The following is a 21,337-nucleotide window of genomic DNA, read 5'->3' on the forward strand; positions in this document are numbered from 1 at the left end:
GACCTGTCGAAATCCAACCTGACTTTTTTTGTACATAAACAACATACCGGAAGAAACACAATGTCTAAATTTTAAGTGTTAAGACACACTGCAAGTATTTTTGTTGATGTTGGAAATTGCCAAATTCCTAGTTCGTCAGGAAGCTGGAGAATTGTGAACCCCTAGCGCAACATGTGCAACAAGGCAGGCACTTGTCCTTTATCGACGGAACATCGGTAAAAAGCTAACACGGCACAGCGCACTCGTAATCTGTGAAACAAATTTCATTTCGCGTCGGTAGTTTCTGTGACACAGTTGTTCACAGATACTATTTGCTCAAATTTGCAACTAATTTAGCATCCATAATAATTACCGGTTACCTTAGTGGTATCGCTAGGTGATAATAATGGAGATGAAACTGCAATATCTTTCTTTGTGTTGCTAGAAGCAGCAGCCTTTGTGCAGGTTTCAGAATTTCACAGAAATGTAGAATCCAGGTGTTCTTTCCAACCTTATAACAACGAAATATGAAGAGCTTGGTATGTAATCGAAATCACATGCTTCTCCTGAAGACTTACACATGTGTTTATTTCATAATTTATCCTACACTGAAGCGCCAAAGAAACTGATAAAGGCACGCGTACTCAAATGCAGAGATATGTAAACAGGCAGAATATGGCGCTGGGGTCGGCAACGCCTGTATAAGAAAACAAGTTTTTGGCACAGTTGTTAGATCGGTACTACTGCTATTAGTATAATGTCAGGTTATCAATATTTAAATCAGTTGGAACGTGGTGTTATTGTCGGCGCACGAGCAATGGAACACAGCGATGAAGCGGGGATTTTCCCGTACGTTCTTGTGTACACTTGCTCAATGCACGACGCAGATCTTTACGCTTCGCCTGGGCCCGTCCACACCGACATTGGACTGTTGACGACTGGAAACATGTTGCCTGGTGGGGCGAGTCTCGTTTTAAATTGTATCTAGCGGCTGGACGTGTACGGGTATGGAGACAACCTCGTGAATCCATGGACCCTGCGTGTCAACAAGGGGACTGTTCACGCTGTTGGGGCTGTGTAATGGTGTGGGGCGAGTGCTTTTGGGAGCCCTGATACGTCTAGATACAACAGTGAGACTTACATAAGCATCCTGTCTGATCGCCTGCGTACATTCATGTCCATTGTGCATGCCGACTTTGGGGAGTTCCAGCAGGACAATGCGACATCCCACACGACCATAATTGCTACAGAGTGATTCCAGGAACATTCTTCTGAGTTTAGAGACTTCCGCTGGCCACCAAACTCCCCAGACATGAACATTATTAAGCATATCTGGGACCCCTTGCAACGTGGTGTTCAGAAAAGTTCTCCAGCCCCTTGTACTCTTACGGATATATGGACAGCCCTCCAGGTTTCATGGTGTCAGTTCTCTACAGCACTACTTTCACATTAGTCGAGTGCATGCCACGTCCTGTTGCGGCACTTCTGCGTGCTCGCGGGGGCCCTACATGATATTAGGCAGGTGTACCAATTTCTTTGGCTCTTCAGCTTATATTCATTTCAATGTTGTTGACATTCCCTTAGAAACTGTGTAAACATTGGTAGAACCAGGAAATAACTCAAAAATTCTGTTAACTGTGGTTCTAACTACGATTTTAGTGCTTATTAAACCCATAACAAAAATGCAGTTCCTTCCTAACCCAAAGAAAACAGGTAGCCTACAGTGTAGCTCTAAGTGATAAAGTAAAGGCTGCAAATTGTTTAGTTAAACGAAGGAGGTAGAAAGCGCTAAAATTGAGCAATGTGCAAAGCTTGTTTCATTTCATGAATTCTGAACGTGAATTGTATAAATGGAAGAAAGATTTACACAAGGTACGGAATATATGCCAAAATGAAACTCGCAAAAATGTGAAAGAAAAATTATTCGAAAGATTGACAACACGTGAGAGACAATGTACCATTACCCAGGGAGATCTACGAGTAGCGCCGTCTGAAATGCAAGTGAGATTGACACTACCGATTTAGATGCTTCTTCGACCTAGTTACAGAGTCATGTAATTATACAGAAAGGAAAGTGCGAAATTACAAAATTTATTTCAAGTAAACGTGTCATGTCATTAATAGATAATACTGTAGAGAAATTCGTAGCTAATATGAAGACAAAGCTTATTGTTAATCCCTTAAAATGATGTGTATAAAGCTAGTCAGTCAGGTTTCGTGCAAGAACTGCGTGCAGGCTGTACTTTTTCAAGCGAAAAAACGACAGAGCCGCTTGTGCAGTCGGTGAATGCTATGACACATTCGTGTCACATTCCTGTGATAAGTATCAGTGGATTACTGTTTTCACAAACGAACCATGGACCTTGCCCTTGGTGGGGAGGCTTGCGTGCCTCAGCGATACAGATAGCCGTACCGTAGGTGCAACCACAACGGAGGGGTATCTGTTGAGAGGCCAGACAAACGTGTGGTTCTTGAAGAGGGGCAGCAGCCTTTTCAGTAGTTGCAAGGGCAACAGTCTGGATGATTGACTGATCTGGCCTTGTAACAACAACCAAAACGGCCTTGCTGTGCTGGTACTGCGAACGGCTGAAAGCAAGGGGAAACTACGGCCGTAATTTTTCCCGAGGGCATGCAGCTTTACTGTATGATTAAATGATGATGGCGTCCTCTTGGGTAAAATATTCCGGAGGTAAAATAGTCCCCCATTCGGATCTCCGGGCGGGGACTACTCAAGAGGATGTCGTTATCACGAAAAAGAAGACTGGCGTTCTACGGATCGGAGCGTGGAATGTCAGATCACTTAATCGGGCAGGTAGGTTAGAAAATTTAAAAAGGGAAATGGATAGGTTAAAGTTAGATATTGTGGGAATTAGTGAAGTTCGGTGGCAGGAGGAACAAGACTTCTGGTCAGGTGACTATAGGGTTATAAACACAAAATCAAAAAGGGGGTAATGCAGGAGTAGGTTTAATAATGAATAGGAAAATAGGAATGCTGGTAAGCTACTACAAACAGCATAGTGAACGCATTATTGTGGCCAAGATAGATACGAAGCCGACACCTACTACAGTAGTACAAGTTTATATGCCAACTAGCTCTGCAGATGACGAAGAAACTGAAGAAATGTATGATGAAATAAAAGAAATTATTCAGATAGTGAAGGGTGACGAAAATTTAATAGTTACGGGTGACTGGAATTCGGTACTAGGAAAAGGGAGAGAAGGAAACTTAGTAGGTGAATATGGATTGGGGCTAAGAAATGAAAGATGAAGCCGCCTGGTAGAATTCTGCACAGAGCACAACTTAATCATAGCTAACACTTGGTTTAAGAATCATGAAAGAAGGTTGTATACATGGAAGAACCCTGGAGATACTAAAAGGTATCAGATAGATTATATAATGGTAAGACAGAGATTTAGGAACCAGGTTTTAAATTGTAAAACATTTCCAGGGGCAGATGTGGACTCTGACCACAATCTATTGGTTATGACCTGTAGATTAAAACTGAAGAACTGCAAAAAGGTGGGAACTTAAGGAGATGGGACCTGGATAAACTGAAAGAACCAGAGGTTGTACAGAGTTTCAGGGACAGCATAAGGGAACAATTGACAGGAATGGGGAAAAGAAATACAGTAGAAGAAGAATGGGTAGCTTTGAGGGATGAAGTAGTGAAGGCAGCAGAGGATCAAGTAGGTAAAAAGACGAGGGCTAGTAGAAATCCTTGGGCAACAGAAGAAATATTGAATTTAATTGATGAAAGGAGAAAATATAAAAATGCAGTAAATGAAGCAGGCAAAAAGGAATACAAACGTCTCAAAAATGAGATCGACAGGAAGTGCAAAATGGCTAAGCAGGTATGGCTAGAGGACAAATGTAAGGATGTAGAGGCTTATCTCGCTAGGGGTAAGATAGATACTACCTACAGGAAAATTAAAGAGACCTTTAGAGATAAGAGAACCACTTGTATGAACATCAAGAGCTCAGATGGAAACCCAGTTCTAAGTAAAGAAGGGAAAGCAGAAAGGTGGAAGGAATGTATAGAGGGTCTATACAAGGACGATGTAATTGAGGACAATATTATGGAAATGGAAGAGGATGTAGATGAAGATGAAATGGGAGATACGATACTGCGTGAAGAGTTTGACACAGCACTGAAAGACCTGAGTCGAAACAAGGCCCCAGGAGTAGACAACATTCCATTGGAACTACTGACGGCCTTGGGAGAGCCAGGCCTAAAATACTAACACGAATTCTTTACAGACGAATGGAAAAACTAGTAGAAGCCGACCTCGGGGAAGATTAGTTTGGATTCCGTAGAAATACTGGAACACGTGAGGCAATACTGACCTTACGACTTATCTTAGACGAAAGATTAAGGAAAGGCAAACCTACGTTTCAAGCATTTGTAGACTTAGACAAAGCTTTTGACAATGTTGACTGGAATACTCTCTTTCAAATTCCAAAGGTGGAGGGGTAAAATCAGGGAGCGAAAGGTTATTTACAATTTGTACAGAAACCAGATGGCAGTTATAAGAGTCGAGGGACATGAAAGGGAAGCAGTTGTTTGGAAGGGAGTGAGACAGGGTTGTAGCCTCTCCCCGATGTTATTCAATCTGTATACTGAACAAGCAGTGAAGGAAACAAAAGAAAAATTCGGAGTACGTATTAAAATCCATGGAGAAGAAATAAAAACTTTGAGGTTCGCCGATGACATTGTAATTCTGTCAGAGACAGCAAAGGACTTGGAAGAGCAGTTGAATGGAATGGATAGCGTCTTGAAAGGAGGGTATAAGATGAACATCAACAAAAGCAAAACGAGGATAATGGAATGTAGTCGAATTAAGTCGGGTGATGCTGAGGGAATTAGATTAGGAAATGAGGCACTTAAAGTAGTAAAGGAGTTTTGCTATTTGGGGAGCAAAATAACTAATGATGGTCGAAGCAGAGAGGATATAAAATGTAAACCGGCAATGGAAAGGAAAGCGTTTCTGAAGAAGAGAAATTTGTTAACATCGAGTATAGATTTAAGTGTCAGGAAGTCATTTCTGAAAGTATTTGTATGGAGTGTAGCCATGTATGGAAGTGAAACATGGACGATAAATATTTTGGACAAGAAGAGAATAGAAGCTTTCGAAATGTGGTGCCACAGAAGAATGCTGAAGATTAGATGGGTAGATCACATAACTAATGAGGAAGTATTGAATAAGATTGGGGAGAACAGAAGTTTGTGGCACAACTTGACTAGAAGAAGGGTTCGGTTGATAGGACATGTTTTGAGGCATCCAGGGATCACCAATTTAGAATTGGAGAGCAGCATGGAGGGTAAAAATCGTTGAGGTGGGGGCCAAGAGATGAATACACTAAGCAGATTCAGAAGGATGTAGGTTGCAGTAGGTACTGGGAGATGAAGAAGCTGGCACAGGATAGAGTAGCATGGAGAGCTGCATCAGACCAGTCTCAGGACTGAAGACCACAACAACAACAACAACATCTGTCTTCAGCAACTTCAGCGTAAAATAGGGATGAGAAATAAGAAAAGGACGGTTTAGTTCCAAGAAATCTAATAACGTACGAAGTAAAGCCCGAAAAAAAGGGCAGAGAATAATTTTCAATATTATGTCCTATACGTCTTCTTACCAGTTGTAGAAAATAATTAATTTCATTTGTTGGACTATTGGCCTGGACATGATGATACTTCTGTCTTTAGGAGGACGACAAGAAGACTGTTAATACAATTCGGATTCCAAACGTAACTAACAATGCGATTCAGCATCTCGATTAAGAGGGGTCTCTTGATCGATTGGTAGCGGTTACAATGTCAAGAAACCCCACTACGACTGTTAGACCGGTGTGCTGGCCACATGACCCTCCGTTCCGCGTCCAATGGCGCCAGGTCTGATTGGGCTATCTAGGGTGTTCCCGAGCGCATCTCGGCGCTTCAGTCCGGAAACATGCGGCTGCTACGGTCGCAGGTTCGAATTCTGCCTCGGACATGGCTGTGTGTGATGTCCTTAGGTTAGTTAGGTTTAAGTAGTTCTAAGTTCTAGGGGACTGATGACCTCCGATGTTAAGTCCCATAGTGCTCAGAGCAATTTTTGACCTATCTAGGGTCACAACGCGTAACTTTAGAGACTGTGGAAATGTCTGGCAGTGTAGCTAGTAGCTTTTTTTTAATGACCAATCCATGACCTTACCTATGAGATTTTTAAATATAGTTCTTTCCCAATAGCCAAGGATTCCATTAATCAACTATGTCTTTTCGCTTCATGAGGCTGTTTTCGCATGTATTCTACATTTTTTTACTTTTCTGGTGGTAGCGCCACCCAATGAAGAATCATTTGCCGAAAGTTCCGCCAGCGCCAGAATTATGAATGGAAGGTTTTCACACGATGTGCTAGACACTTTAATCAGTTTTCCTTTCGATGTTATCTCAGCTACCGCCACTAATAAATGAATGCACTCTTTTAAACACCCTGACGTAGCCTTCTTCTTCTTCTTCTTATTTTTCAGCAGCCACGAGCTACATTCATGATTCGGCTGAAATTCAACCACACACGCAATTTATGTTTTGCACACTCTGCACTAGAAGAGCGGCGATACATTGATCTATGCCATATCCCTTCTTGCATATATTCTCTTAGCTCTGTCAACCAAAATTCGATGTTACTTTTCCTCAACGGTAGTTATCGATAGCAGTAATATTATTCGAATGTTGATAAAGTCGTTATTATCTCAGATGCTTTTCTGAAAACTTTCATATAATTTTATACACAATATGTTATATTTCAAGCTAAAATTTATGAAAAAGAATTACTTTATTTTCGATGTTACTGAAACCTGGTGGTAGTCAAGGGAAGGCAGGTTTCGGTTACGATTGTGGACGGGACCGTAATCAGTTACTACTGGTTGCCTTTTACAGTAACACACAATTTATTTTAAACCAGTAACTACAGACTCAACAATAAATAAAAAATACCACACGTTATTAATGAAGGAATAAACAACAGTGCAAACAATAGTATTTTCAGTGAGTTACAATTTACCAAATCACCATTAAATACAGGTACAACAGATAATGTTTTTAAAGCAAGCCATTGTGATCTGGGCAGAAGGTCTTACACGCCAGGAATGGCAATAAATTAAGAATTGTTTAAAACTCGCTGCATCTTACAAATTAAAGGTATTGAAATCTTAAAGGCAAGTCGCCACAAACACAGCAGACGGCATCAAACGCCAGGAATGTCAGTAAATAATGTTTTAAGGCTTACTGCTAAAATACAAATACCAAATTTGAATTTTAAGGCAAATGACCACAATCACTGCTGAAGGCCTTACACGCCAGGAACGGTAATAATTTTAAAAAAAAAGTTTGAAACCTGCTGTAAAACAGCAGATACAACAACAAAATTTAATTAAAAAAACAAGCAACTGATCCAGGCGGTGCTCCAGGAATCGACCTCTGAGAAGGTCCGGCAACAAACATTTTCGCGAGCGATGAGATAGGCAGCCAAGAGTTGCATTCACTTCACAAGATGGTAACTCGTACTAGTAGCAGTCTAACGAATGACTAATGATAATCTTGCTGAAGCAACCTGACATCTGATACAGCAAATGCAACTATGGAACAACAGCCAAAACCGAAACCGGTGATCTGCACTAGTCCCCAGAATACTGTGCTTGGAGCGCCCGGAACGAGAAAGTAATCACTACCACCCTTCGCCTCGGTGACACTACGAGAAGCAACACGAACCTAAGTCACTGGACAATCGCGATATATCACAGTGGTGGAGGTTTCTCTGCTTGGTTTGAAATGCACTCATCTTAAAGCTTCCTGGATCCGGTTTACGATGAGGTCGTGCGCCCTCGTGATCACAGCCCTTCCATCCAAGTAAACTAGAAAGATTATTCTAATCTTCGCTCCTCTAAAATGTTTCATAAAAGAATTCGCTTATAACTGGAGTTAGGGAGGAGGGGGAGATTACAATATGCAGCGTGACATCCTTGTTGAACGTTATTTGCTATATACAGACGCCTCGTCTAAAAGATTAATTCCTTCGCCTCCATTCACTTCTCAGACCTCATTCCCAGGACGCAGTAGTTTTAAGCATAGCCCTGAAATGATATTAAGACCTGGACTCGATTACCTTTGTGGTGAACAAATAGCTACCCGTAAAATCATGTGAATTATTAAACAAAAATTGTGCAATGGATAATTATCTGAGACACCTGAATTTGAACAGGTGTGGCGTCGGTCGCCAATGCTGTTCATGCTTATCATACTTTGCACAATCTGAGACAGAGAGTGGTTGCTGTGTTAGTTGAATATATGAATGTGGTTTATCATCTGTGACCATGACGCTGCGTATTTGAAACAAAATGTTGTCTCCCGGAACCCAACAGGGAGTGCTCTCTCTCTGCGTCCGTGGCTAGATCTTCCCTCTTATCCTCGTTTTCCTACTATTTGTCCCAGGATGCTTTAGTTCACCAAATGGCAGCAGATCTTGCGAGTACCGGCAACTGGATCTCTCCTAGTGCGCCAGCACCATCCCTCCCACACACAATAGCGAAACGGTAAGCTCTCTAATAGATATGAATGAAAAGGCCGTGAGCAGAATCGCTGTTTGGGTGTTGGGGGGAGGGGGGGGAGGATGGAGGTCTTGTACTCGGTTCCTGTCTGAACTGAGAAGTTTTTGGTTTAGCGCGGACCAGCGGTCATGTGCCTTTCTGTAAAGACGTTGCAGTATATTAATCAACGTTTGAACGACAACCCGAAGCTGATACCCAGGCAAATTTTGCAAATCGATTATTTCTTTTGCAAAAGGTTTTAATTGGGCTGAAATTAATGCTCAGCTAAACACATCGTTTGTACGGATTTTACGTGCGAAAACAGTCACCCTGAAAGAACTCCGGACTAGAGCGAGACTGATGGGTCAAAACACGTTTCTCGGGGAGGTTTTTGAAGCGCCCCACCCCCATACTTCAAACTTGCAAGAGTTGGTTCATATTTTTCCCGAAGATAGATAAATAGATTGGTCAAAACGAATTTTCTTATGCAATAATCTTTGTCCGTTGTCAAGACACGATGGTTTCAATTCGAGCTAAGTGTATCACATAAAATTCTATCTTACTTTAGTTAAAAACGGTTTAGAAAGCAAAGAAATAAAAAACGCATTCTTACGATGAAATTTGAAATACACTTTTGAAAGCTTAGTTTCATTCGGATTAAACGCGTTTTATAGGAGCGTTTTACGGACGTCACTTCTGTGTTTCAAACTTGTGCGAATCGGCTCCAATTTCGAAAGAAAGTAGACAAACATCTGTAATTAATGGTTGTGCTGTGAAAACTTTATTCGTTGCCATGATATAAGCAATTGCATCGAGAGACAATAAAAAAACCTTTATGGGATTAATTGTCACCCAAAGCAATAAAAATTTACATCGGTTGCCAAGCTATGGCTGTCTAATGTAAAAATTACGGTAGAGTAAAAGTTTGGGAGCAGAATGAAAAACACTCTAATCGTAGCACAAAAAAATGTGAATGTGCCCGAGACAGAGTCAAGGATGTAAAAACCAGCTTTTCGATTATGTGGCAGTTTCAGATATATTTACATCAAGACATCTTGACATATTCGCTCTTTTCACGATTTACACTTCACCAGCACAATGAACTCTCTTAGACTCATCGCCTGTTATCCGTATGGCGAGGGTGTAAGAGCAAACAGACACAAATTTTAGGGCTTCTAGAGAGTGGAATGCATCTGCAATAGTGTCCGAGAAAGGGATGCATCTATAATAGGAAGTATCCGAGAGTGGCGATGCATGCATCCTAAACTTTAATGACGCATTGTGTCATACTGCATAGCGTGACAAATGCCATACTGGATGATATGATGGCAAGTGTCATGTTATATACTTCAGCCATACATAATATTTGACCAATCATTTCTATATTTTTCGATGAATTGTTGTTGAGTTTTTTGTTTCTTAAGAATATTAGATTCAGTAAAACAGAAGTTCATTCAAATTCCCTATTACCAATCTATCTCGAATTATTAGTTACACTTACAAATTTAGTTTACAGTACGAATGGTTTTCTCCCCCCTTAGTCTATATTTTCCACCTACCTGACTATTGCTGTAATGTTAAATGAAATCGTCAATAGCATCCTCTTCTACAGAGGCATTTACCTTCGAGAGTAATTCAATAGATTCTCTAGCAGGCCTAAACGTGTCTGTGAGTGAATAGTATGTTTCCAAATTCGCTAAGCCTAGAAACCACAGATTGTGTGCTTTTCTTTACCTACCTGTTTTTTTATATACCAAGCAGACTTTGGAACAGTAAACAGCTTATACACACTCTCATTTGCCATCTATTCAATTGCATCAACCAATGCATTTTATTGACGTCACCTTATAGGCGAATGTTCTGATATTGAGAATAAGAATGAGAGCAGTTCGTTGTCCAATTCGCTGTGACTTTGCGTACTAATGCGAAGCTGCGTAAAATAATCTGCATAATACTCAATTAACACAAAAGATTGGGTTTCGACGTGGTTTCTAGAAGCTGGGTTTCATGATTGGAATACATGAAGCATTCAACGCACAAAGTCTGATTCTTTTTGTACTGTTGTTGTTGTGGTCTTCAGTCCTGAGACTGGTTTGATGCAGCTCTCCATGCTACTCTATCCTGTGCAAGCTTCTTCATCTCCTAGTACCTACCGCAACCTACATCCTTCTGAATCTGCTTAGTGTATTCATCTTTTGGTCTCTCTCTACGATTTTTACCATCCACGCTGCCCTCCAATACTAAATTGGTGATCCCTTGATGCCTCATAACATGTCCTACCAACCGATCCCTTCTTCTAATCAAGTTGTGCCACAAACTTCTGTTCTCCCCAATCCTATTCAATACTTCCTCATTACTTCCTCATTTTTGTCCTATGCTCATGTAATAACCCATCAGATATGAACTTTATGCCAAACACAGATAAGTAACTCAATATTTAGACTGTGTGTCAACTCACTTTATTTCACTGTCAGAAATGTCTTGCTATAAAAGTACACTCTTTTAACCTTCTCACCACCTTTGTGTGTATTGTTTTAAGTGAGCTGTCTGAAATCGTATCCAACGGTAGTCCTTTTGGTAAAAGCTGTGCTGAAAACTCAATTTTATATAATTTTTTGTGTGGATGCAATTTGTTGTCGTGGTAATAAGCACACTGGTCAAGGATTTACGCTGAAATTCCTTTTTTCATTGCAGCCAAAGATTGCTAAATTATGTAAACTGCTTGCGACTTAGGAAAAAAGAACTGTCGAAAAAAATAAGACCAGCAAGACGTTGACATGGTACAGTATCTCAAGAGTTTGTAATTTCATTCTCTTGCCAGCGTTAGATGTTGTTACTTAACGTGTTTACGGAAAGCATTACGTATTCACGGTGCAGACTTTCCGCTCCGCCTTGTGTGGTAATCACCCTTGCCTGTTGAAAAACTCGGCGACCTGAAGTTTCACACAACGAACCGTGTCCGCTTAAGCGTCTAGAGGCAATCCGTCGTCGAAGGATATGGGGATGCACCTTGCTTTCCTCTCCGCTCTGGGACCGCATTTCCAGGCGTTAATTCGTTGTTCCCGTCTTAGTGCCGATGTTTTTCATCCTATGTTCGATGCAGATTGACTGTACTATAGTTTGACTTGTAATTAACAGACCAAAATAACTCCAAGGAAACTGTGCATCTAAAGAAACCTTCCACAACTTAAAATATTTTGGATAACAATACTGATAAAACACAGAAAAGAAGAGTAATACCCACGGAAAAGGAGCATCCCTGATAAATTAAAAATCAAGAACAACAAAATCAAGGAGTACATAAAGAAATAGTAAAAAGCATTAGAGCAGGAATTTAAGTGAAAGGCTAAGAAGACCAATGTTGTCAGCACCTTATTCATTGAAATTTTTAGAGGATGTAAAGATGTCTGATGGTAAGTTGCTATGGGAGCAAACTGCTTAGGTCGTCGGTCCCTAGGCTTACAGACTACTTAATCTAACTTTAACTAACTAACGCTAAGGACAACACACACCCATGCTCGAGGGAGGACTCGAACCTCCGACGGGGCAGCCGCGCGAACCGTGGAAGGGCGCCTTAGATCGCGTTTCTACACCCCGCGGTGCTCAAAACGCCATGTAGACCAGGACAAAAAGAATTGGAGTTATCGAGAGATAACCATAACTCAGTTAATGATAAGAGCAATTTTGTAAGATAAAAGAAGTGAGAGATATATCAGAGTGGATATGTTGTTAGTGGTATATATGAAGGGCTTATTTCAATAGTGGTACAAGTCCATTTTTGTTCATTCTGAGATACAGAGTCCTAAAGCTGCAGTTGAGATACCAGAAATATTCAAGTATCTATACCTGAATATTTCTGGTATCTCAACTGCAGACTTTTCAGCGCTCATTTAACTTTAGGACACTGTATCTCAGAATGAACAAAAATGGACTTGTACCACTATTGAAATAAGCCCTTCATATGTGATTACTCATTCTAGAGCAACGACATGGCAGTGCATCAAGCATTGGAAGGGAAAAAAATGTGTAACGTGTTGCAACGAATGAAATTCACTATCTTCAGTTGTACTCAACCAAAATTACGGTTCAGTAGTTTTGGTAAACTAAATAAATGAGGTAGTAAATGGTAGGATCACCAGTAATATTGGTAGCATTGGTACGGGAACAGACTAAACTAATGCACCATATAAGAGGGAAATTGTGACCTTACGACTTCTCTGTTTGTTTGTTTCATTGTTTGTTTTGCAAATAATTAAAACCACATATCAATCAGTGTAGGTTCATCGTGTATGTTACATCTTTAAAGAATATAAATTGAATTTAATAGTAATAAAAATTAGTTGATCGAATACCTTCTGTGCTTTTATGTAAACAAAGTAATTACTTTTGCTACAAGTACAGTTTACTTGCACATTCATGCATGCATGCACACCCACACCCACACACATAGTCATCATGATTAAATTCAAGAGTTTCTTGCTATTATTAGTAAATGTGAAAGTTGTTTATGTATAACAGACACATTTTACATAAGTTCGATGAAGTACTGAACCAATGTTCGATACACTTTTGTTCTCCTTTTTTTTTTAAATGTTATATGTTTGTTTAGGAAATTGCGTTTTCTAGCACTATGTGATAAATCTACATTTTTTCTTTATGTGTACTGCAAAATCCTTATGTTTCAGTTTGCAAATCAACAATTTTCGAATAAAAACTGAATTAAACATCGACAATTTCAATTTTGCGATAAACACTTGAGAGTGGACAAGTTACTCTCTCACCTATTTTCTGCATTCGGAAAATCATTAAAGACTTTATTAAACCTGATGCACCTTGAGCGAAACTCTGGAAAGTTAATAGCCTCAGCAGATGTTGATGGAGCCTGGTAGGGTGCTAAAAGCATGAAGTATGTTTACAGTTCTTGGCTTGTAGAAACGGCATGTTCGGAGTTGAAAGCAATTGGTAACGAGCGCATCCTTCAGTGAATCATGCCCGACAGGCTCATGGTTGTACAGGGCAGACAGGGCAGCCCCTCCTTGAGACAGGTCTCCGGTAGAACAATGCTGAGCTACCTGCACCGGCGCCAGCGGGAGATGAAGAAGCTTTCGCAGGATAGAGTAGCATGGAGAGCTGCATCAAACCAGTCTCAGGACTGAAGACCACAACAACAACAACAATGAAAATGACCAAGATATAAGAGAAAATTTATTGCTGGAGCCTATCATACAAGTTTAAATCTGTGGATTAAATTTATAACTACTTTGAACAATGGCAGTCAACTGACTGCAGTTCCAGCGAAATTGTATAAGCAATTACGCAAGAGAGTGGGTATTCCAGTATTCCATTAAATAGCGTCTGAATTATTAGTGCAGTTGGCAATAAAAGTAAGCCCGTGAACACCAGATGTTTTTGAAGTTTACCATTGATGGCAGATCATATGAACTTGGCATATTTGTAATTCCATCTTTATCTCATGAGTTCTTGATTGGCACTGACTGCTTACGGAATATAACTGCAGCTTGTTAACATCAGATTAGTTATTCAGGATAGGAGAGGGGATATGATGGTATACTTTAAAGGGGACGCCCTTAAAGATGTTTGACTCTCTGAGCATAAGTTTAAAATGTATTGATTTACCGATTACAGGAATAGAAAATGAAGATGCAAATACGATTCTACGTAAATTTCTTGGGAAAATTCAGGAGTTATCTGATTTAGCGGACGAACAGAAGCAAGGGTTAACTGAGATATTAAAATACAGTTGTGCGGTGTTTTGTAAGAAACCAGGGGTAATGAAAGGCTGTAAATACAAATTAAACATGAAGAATCGTGAAGCATTTACGTATAAGCAGATAATATCGTATTCCGTGAGCAAAACATGAAGCTGTTAATCAAAAAATTAAAGAACTTCTGCAACTCTTTTCCACACACTTTTGTCTTTAGCATTAATGGAAACCTAATAATGCTCAAAAATTAGAGAAAGATTATTTGGTGCATATTTTGGAAAACACTCGTACGCAAAACTTCTAGGCATCGAAACAGTGACGAATAGTTTAAGTCATGACAGCACCGGTATACCACCATACACAGTTTTATTCCATCAAAAGCTACCCAGTATTTTTGAACATTATGTGACATACTCACAAACAAACCGAAATCTTACCTGATATTGCAACAAGTACAGCGTGTCTCAAAAGAAACTTTATGTCTGAGTTGTCAAAATATAATAAAGGGTGAAGTCTATCGACAAAATCTTTATTTATTATTGAAACAATCAGTGTAGGAATTTACTTCGTAAAAACTATGTCATTTAAATGCAAGGTCATCAACAACGGGCGAATCCGTGTAGAGTGAAAATCGGTCTGTTCGTGACGATCCTAATCTCTCCAATCGCAAGCGTGGAAGTTCGTTAAATTAGCATCGATCTTCACTGAACCGATTTCAGCAGAAAGACCTTAAAATACACCCTCACACTTCGCTGCGGATATTTTCTTTCAATTGCTCCAGGGAAGTCGGGTTATTAGCATACACTTTAGAAATGACGTATCCCCTTAAGAAAAATTGACGGTGCTCAAATTTTCATTGAGTGGGGGCCAAATGTCATCCCTCCTGGAGATCAACTGCCAGGGAAAATTTTTTCTGGAACTGACCATGTGTGCTGTGGTTCTGTCTTACTGAAACCACGTACTTCGGTAATAACTAGAGAAGTTTCGCAATTCAGGCACCATAAGGTCACTTAACATCGTCATTTGACGATCCGAATTCACTTTAACTGCATGACTACTCTTGTCTTCGAAAAAGTACGGGCCAATTATTCCGCCAGCCAACATCGAAGCCCATATAGTAACTTTTTGCGAATGAAGGTGTTTCTCATTCTTCTGTTAAGGATCCGTTGCAGTCCAGTAGCGACAGTTTTTCTCATTGACGATGTAACGCTTCCGCCCTACTCGGACGTACGTTAGCTCTATAAAGCCTGTACTGCAATAAGTTCACGGGCTTCACCTTATAAACAAGGATTTTAGTACATTAGTTGACCGCGTGTACCTAATAGAAGCAAGATCGGACTTATACTCAGTCAATAACTACAGTGATGCATCAAGCAAATGTAAAATATAATTACTCTTTCGCATGGACGAGAAGTACACACAGTAGATGCTACCTATAATTAACAATTCGGTCGCCAGCCTACTTAGGCAATGAGTGAGTTTTTCCTTGTACAAGTAGGTGCATGTACAAGTATAGTAGTTCGTAGTAATGAAGCGTTATATGGCAAATTTTGAAACCGGAAAAATCCACTGAACTAAAATTTTCTCTTTTTGTACTAATTTGGACGAGCTAAATTTACACAACACCACACAGCAATGACTACTACGAACTGCATTTTGTATATTGATCAGACTGAAATCGGGCGTGGATTACCCTAGAATTAGCAATCTTGAAAGTACACACACAATGTCACTATTAAAGATGGAAAGAACATTAATTCACTTAGGATTAATATAGAATTTAGCTTTACTGTTCAAATCTGATCAACACATTTCAAGGTTTGAAATAATGAACAAGAGAAGGGGGGGCCCTGAAACTGTGATGGTCGTTATACTGAAACTATTAAGTACTGAAGGCAAATTAACACCCAAAATTATCAATCTCTGGATAACTACTCTTTTGTCTCACTTCTGAATTATTTAACTGTCATTATTTCTGTCTCAGATTAATTAAATAACATCGCTAAATCAATCCAACAAAAACTCTCTTCCAATTTAGTCACACTTTTGTTCTTTCTCAACATTTGCAATTACACATAGAAATTTTAGGCTCCTTTATGGCATAGATTAATCTGCTGATAATTTTCATTAATACTAACATTAAACTTTCAGTTTAGGATACTCGGGTTGCACAATACGAGGTAAGGATCCTGTCTAGGTCAGTGATCAGGATAAGTCATGGCTAAAGCAATTCTGGTAAAAGTCACGTTATTATTGAACAGTTAGAAACAGTTTCGACACTGGTCCACACAGATACACTTCTAAAGATGAAATAAATGTTTGACCTGTGCAAGTCGGTGCGGCGGATGGCGGGCAGCGAGATAGCGGGCAGCACGGCACGCATACCAGCACGGCTAAGGCTCACACAACATCGGCACTTTCCATATTCTTAGCGTCGTTATCTTTCCAATTTTGTGCCTCAGAATATAGCCCTGCCAAGTAGTCGTCGGAATCGGTTCATCCGAGGCTCAATGGAATCCACTTTTCCTGGGTAGCCTCCTCGGTACAGTACGTGTACTTCCGGCTGTTGCTCGCCTCCGACTGTTATACTGTGCCCGTTGTGCCGAACCGCGCCAGTGTGCGTTTTCCCGCCTCGCCTGCCTCCACCTTTTCCCGCTCCCCTACAGGTAGGGTATTCACCACAGGTTTTCTACTACACATATCCTAATGCATTACCTACGTATGGACCAAGTGTATAAATTACAATTTTCACATCTTACAATAGTATTTAACATTAAATACACTTTCCTTAGATTACCACATTATTTGAAATCTAACATAAATAATAATATTCGTTTCAAAAGTTGCTCACAGTTTCTTTAACATGACACGAAAAGAATCGAAAAAGAAATTCAACACATTGCTTATATTAATTTATCTAAATTCATAAAGAAAAAAAATTATTATATGTATAGTTGTCGTTACAACGAGACCGTTCAGCTGAAAATGAGTCTCGTCAGAAAACGAATGTTAAATGAAGGGCGCACAGTCACATAGTTAACGAACTGCAGGCTATGTCTGGCATCCTGAGGCTTTAGTTCCTGCAACAGTTGGATTTTATAAGGGTGCATTTTAAGGTCTTTTTGCCGAATTGGACTCAGTGATGGTCGATTCTCATTTAAAGAACTTGCACGCTTAGGAATGGAGAGGTTAGGGTCGTCACGAACAGACCGATTTTAACTCTCCACGGATTCCCCCGTTGTTGATGACCTTGGCTAACCTGATTTCGGTTTGGCCAGTGTTGAACCGCTCACCTCAAACGTTCCGATTGATTTCCGGATGGGAGTTGGAGTTGGAGCCTCATCTACATTATGCAATCCATGTCACTGCAAAACTTCCTCCGAGCTACAGTCGACGAATCACCGTTTTTGTAAAATTCTAGCGCACAGAACGCGCAGTTCGCCTCCGAGAAGCTCTCCATATCGACTGAAAAGACCAAACAAGTAATGAATGTTCCCGTCACTCTCCTCCGATTTGTTGTAGATGCCCAAAGAGCTCTCCAAACATAAATTATCTTTTGAGACACTCTGTTTTAGAGCACATGAATAAGGAAGCTAATGTTTTCAAGAAGCACATGACAAGTTACTGAAGCCTTTAATATATAAAGTGAATGATTGGAAGCCGGCCGCGGTGGCCGTGCGGTTCTAGGCGCTTCAGTCCGGAGCCGCGGGACTGCTACGGTCGCAGGTTCGAATCCTGCCTCGGGCATGGATGTGTGTGATGTCCTTAGGTTAGTTAGGTTTAAGTAGTTCTAAGTTCTAGGAGACTGATGACCTAAGATGTTAAGTCCCATAGTGCTGAGAGCCTTTTTTTTTTTTTTTAATGATTGGATGCTCGTCAAATCTCATACGAAATCTTCTAAGGACAAGGTGAAATTAAGAAATTTAATCATTACCGTTGGGATCCTTTCAGAATCAGAAAGATTGTGCATTCTAATTGTGTTGAAGTGGAATACGTCAATTCAGGGTGAACTGCGTAGTTCACAGGAATTAGGTTGTTACTGAAATAAGTGCTTTAGCGAAAAAGAAAAAAGAAAAAAGAAAAAAGACGCATGTAAATTATCTGACGTTATGTATTCTCTTGTGTAAACTACTGCTTGTCTCATTAATTTATTTTCATGTGTTTGAGCAAAACACACGCGTCCCGAGAAGAGACATACCAGAGATTCGACGCTGCAACTACGTTATCGCGGAGGTATGCCGTAGCTGGCGGCAGTCTTAGATTGCCACAGGTTCTCGACGTTCCATGAACAATCGACTGCGTCACTGCTGATCACTGGCAGATGCCCTTTGGCGGCGTCAGTGGTCAGCGGCTGCAAGTATCCGCCGACCTCGACCTGTCAACACTGCCACACTCCGCATATTTTGCAGATCAGCTGTCAACGCATCGCGCCATAAATCAACATAAATTTTGCTTGTGTCATTTAAACTCGACATATAGATTGTGCAGTGATAACTAGAGTGTGTGCCACTCACCTCAAGGTGTAGGTTGTACTGTGGTGCTGTACGGTGCTGTTCAGTGCTTCTATTGAATCAAGTGCATCTGTTAATATATGAAGGTGCTTTATAATAGTCAGCTGGTATGTATGTTTCCCTTTTCGTACCATGTATTCATATAATGAATATTGTAAACACCATGTGCAACACAAATATTTTTGAAATGATAGTTAAATGGACACCCTAGCTGCAAACAGGCGTTGATGTACTTCATGGGGGACATGTTGAAAATGTGTGCCCCGACAAGGACTCGAATCCGGGATCTCCTGCTTTACATGGCAGACGCTCTATCCATCTTTTTTTTTCCTCATAACTTTAGACGGATTGTAGCAAAAAAAAAATAATAAATAAATAAATAATACAGTTGGACGCGAACAGGCGACTATAACTTCAGAACGCACGACGCTTGCCACTTTTTTTTTTTTTTTTTTTTTTTTTTTTTTAATCTAATGAACCGCTGCAGGAGCAGCGACGGGTAGGGCAGGGGTCGACACCCGAAGCCTGGCCACCCCGCCGCCACGCCCAAGCAACGTGTTCGAGTTCGAGGATCGAAGGATCAGGAAGAGGATGTAGTGAGTTTATCGATGTTGTTTTATTTCTTTATTTCTTTAATTTTTATAACATTTTTTGTGTTATAGTTTTATTTTTGTTTCATTACAAAGAAAGATCCTACAACTGCCGTAGCCGAGCGTCCGAGTTGTCTTCTCGTCTGTTGGGAGGGGTTCCCCCCTATTCCGTCCGTAGAGGATCAATATGCTCCAGGATTCTTCTTCATTTTCAGCGTCTCATACCCGGAACGCCCCAGTGAGCAGGAGGATCCGCAAATAATGAACCTAAATAATTTGCGAAACGAGTTCTGTACTTCGGGTGGCGGCTGAAAGCTGAATGTGTCGTCATCAATAGGGACCAAAAGTCGAGTGTGCCTTTGGGAGCATCGCAAAATAGGTAGTAAACGGCCATGCCTTTTAGCCAGTTAACGGCGTTCGTTCTGGTTGATGGAAAGTATACGCCGTCGGGGCGCAATACGTCATCAGGGGAGATAGACTCCGGCAATCGCCGCAAGAGTAATGCCAGCATGCGCTGCGTCAGTAGCCAGCACTCGCTGGTCGCGGCACACGTCAGACGGTGTGCATCCGAGTCAGCGACTGAGCATGTCGGACACAAGGGGTCGTCCGTCAGATGTATGGAATGTAGCCTCTGACGAGTAGCGAACTTCCCATTCACAACCACGTACCACAATGAACGCACCGTCGTAGGTGGAAAAGGCGTGTGTACCGCTCGCCACACCGCGTTCCAGGCAACTTCAGGATGTCTATGGGTGACCGTATTTACAGGTTGCCGCTGTTGATAGAGACGATAATAGTCTTTTGTGCTGGGCTTCTGTGTCGTCGGAAGTTCTGACCGTAAGTAGCTGAAGTCAATAAAGAACTCTCTGATGTGTGTGAGTGCCGGTGAAATGTGTCCTACAGAAACCGGGGGGTGCAGAGAGTGTGGTTCCACTTCCGCTATCAGGGTGCCATCCATCTGAGCCACCGCGGGCACAGAGGATAGTGCGTCTGCAGGGACTTATCCCTTGCACGCTCCCCGTGAGATCCACATTCCCAACATGTCCACACCACTACATTCGTAGTGCGCCTAATAGATGTTTGCCCATCATACTCATTACCCGTGGCAGATTAATCTATCAAGTCCCGTATGAGTTCGGGCATGGCGTGTGCGTTCGCACAAGAAGGTCAATGGCCGGGACGCCATATTTTAACTATATATGACGGACTTGGTTGATTAATCTGCCACGAGTAATCAGTATGATGGGCAAACATCTATTAGGCGCACTACGAATGTAGTGGTGTGGACATGTTGGGAATGTGGATCTCACGGGGAGCGTGCAAGGGATAAGTCCCTGCAGACGCACTATTCTCTGTGCCCGCGGTGGCTCAGATGGATAGAGCGTCTGCCATGTAAGCAGGAGATACCGGGTTCGAGTCCCGGTCGGGGCACACATTTTCAATATGCACCCAATGAAGTACATCAACGCCTGTTTGCAGCTAGGGTGTCCATTTAATTATCATTTCATTTCTAGCGAAGCTGCATTGTCATCCACAGTAACTGTTCTTTCGGGAACAAATACTACCGTCATATATATGAATATTTTTCTTTTGTTTGCATTGATTAACACTGAATATAAACTTCGGATTCATCGTAAGCCCGTTTTGGGTCCTGCTCAAAATATCAACTTAATACTAACCAATACTGTACACATCAGATGACGCCTTGTAAGTTTTGTTGTGATGTACGATACTTTCCATTTTATTATCGTTTGACTGATATTTAATGCGAGGACTACACGGTACCTCTTACTTGTAGAGTAATTCTATGAGTATTTTCCTTACACTTCCAATCTGTTTTGTAAATATTTCTGTATTGTTTATTTTTAAATATATTCAATTCTTTCTTGCTGGGTTAGGTCACGTTAAAATTTTCGACCATTGATATATAACCCTTGCGATTATTTTCATTTTTGCAGATGACAATTT

General features: G+C 40.9%; 1 non-coding gene across 1 annotated transcript; it reads left to right on the forward strand.

The window, feature by feature from the left end:
- Positions 1-20,725: 20,725 nt before the first annotated feature.
- Trnat-ugu lies at positions 20,726-20,800 on the forward strand. The gene has a single exon. It is a non-coding gene; the product is annotated as a tRNA-Thr (tRNA).
- The last annotated feature ends 537 nt before the right edge of the window (positions 20,801-21,337 follow it).

Source organism: Schistocerca piceifrons, chromosome 1 (genome assembly GCF_021461385.2).
Source record: "Schistocerca piceifrons isolate TAMUIC-IGC-003096 chromosome 1, iqSchPice1.1, whole genome shotgun sequence".
NCBI lineage: Eukaryota > Metazoa > Arthropoda > Insecta > Orthoptera > Acrididae > Schistocerca > Schistocerca piceifrons.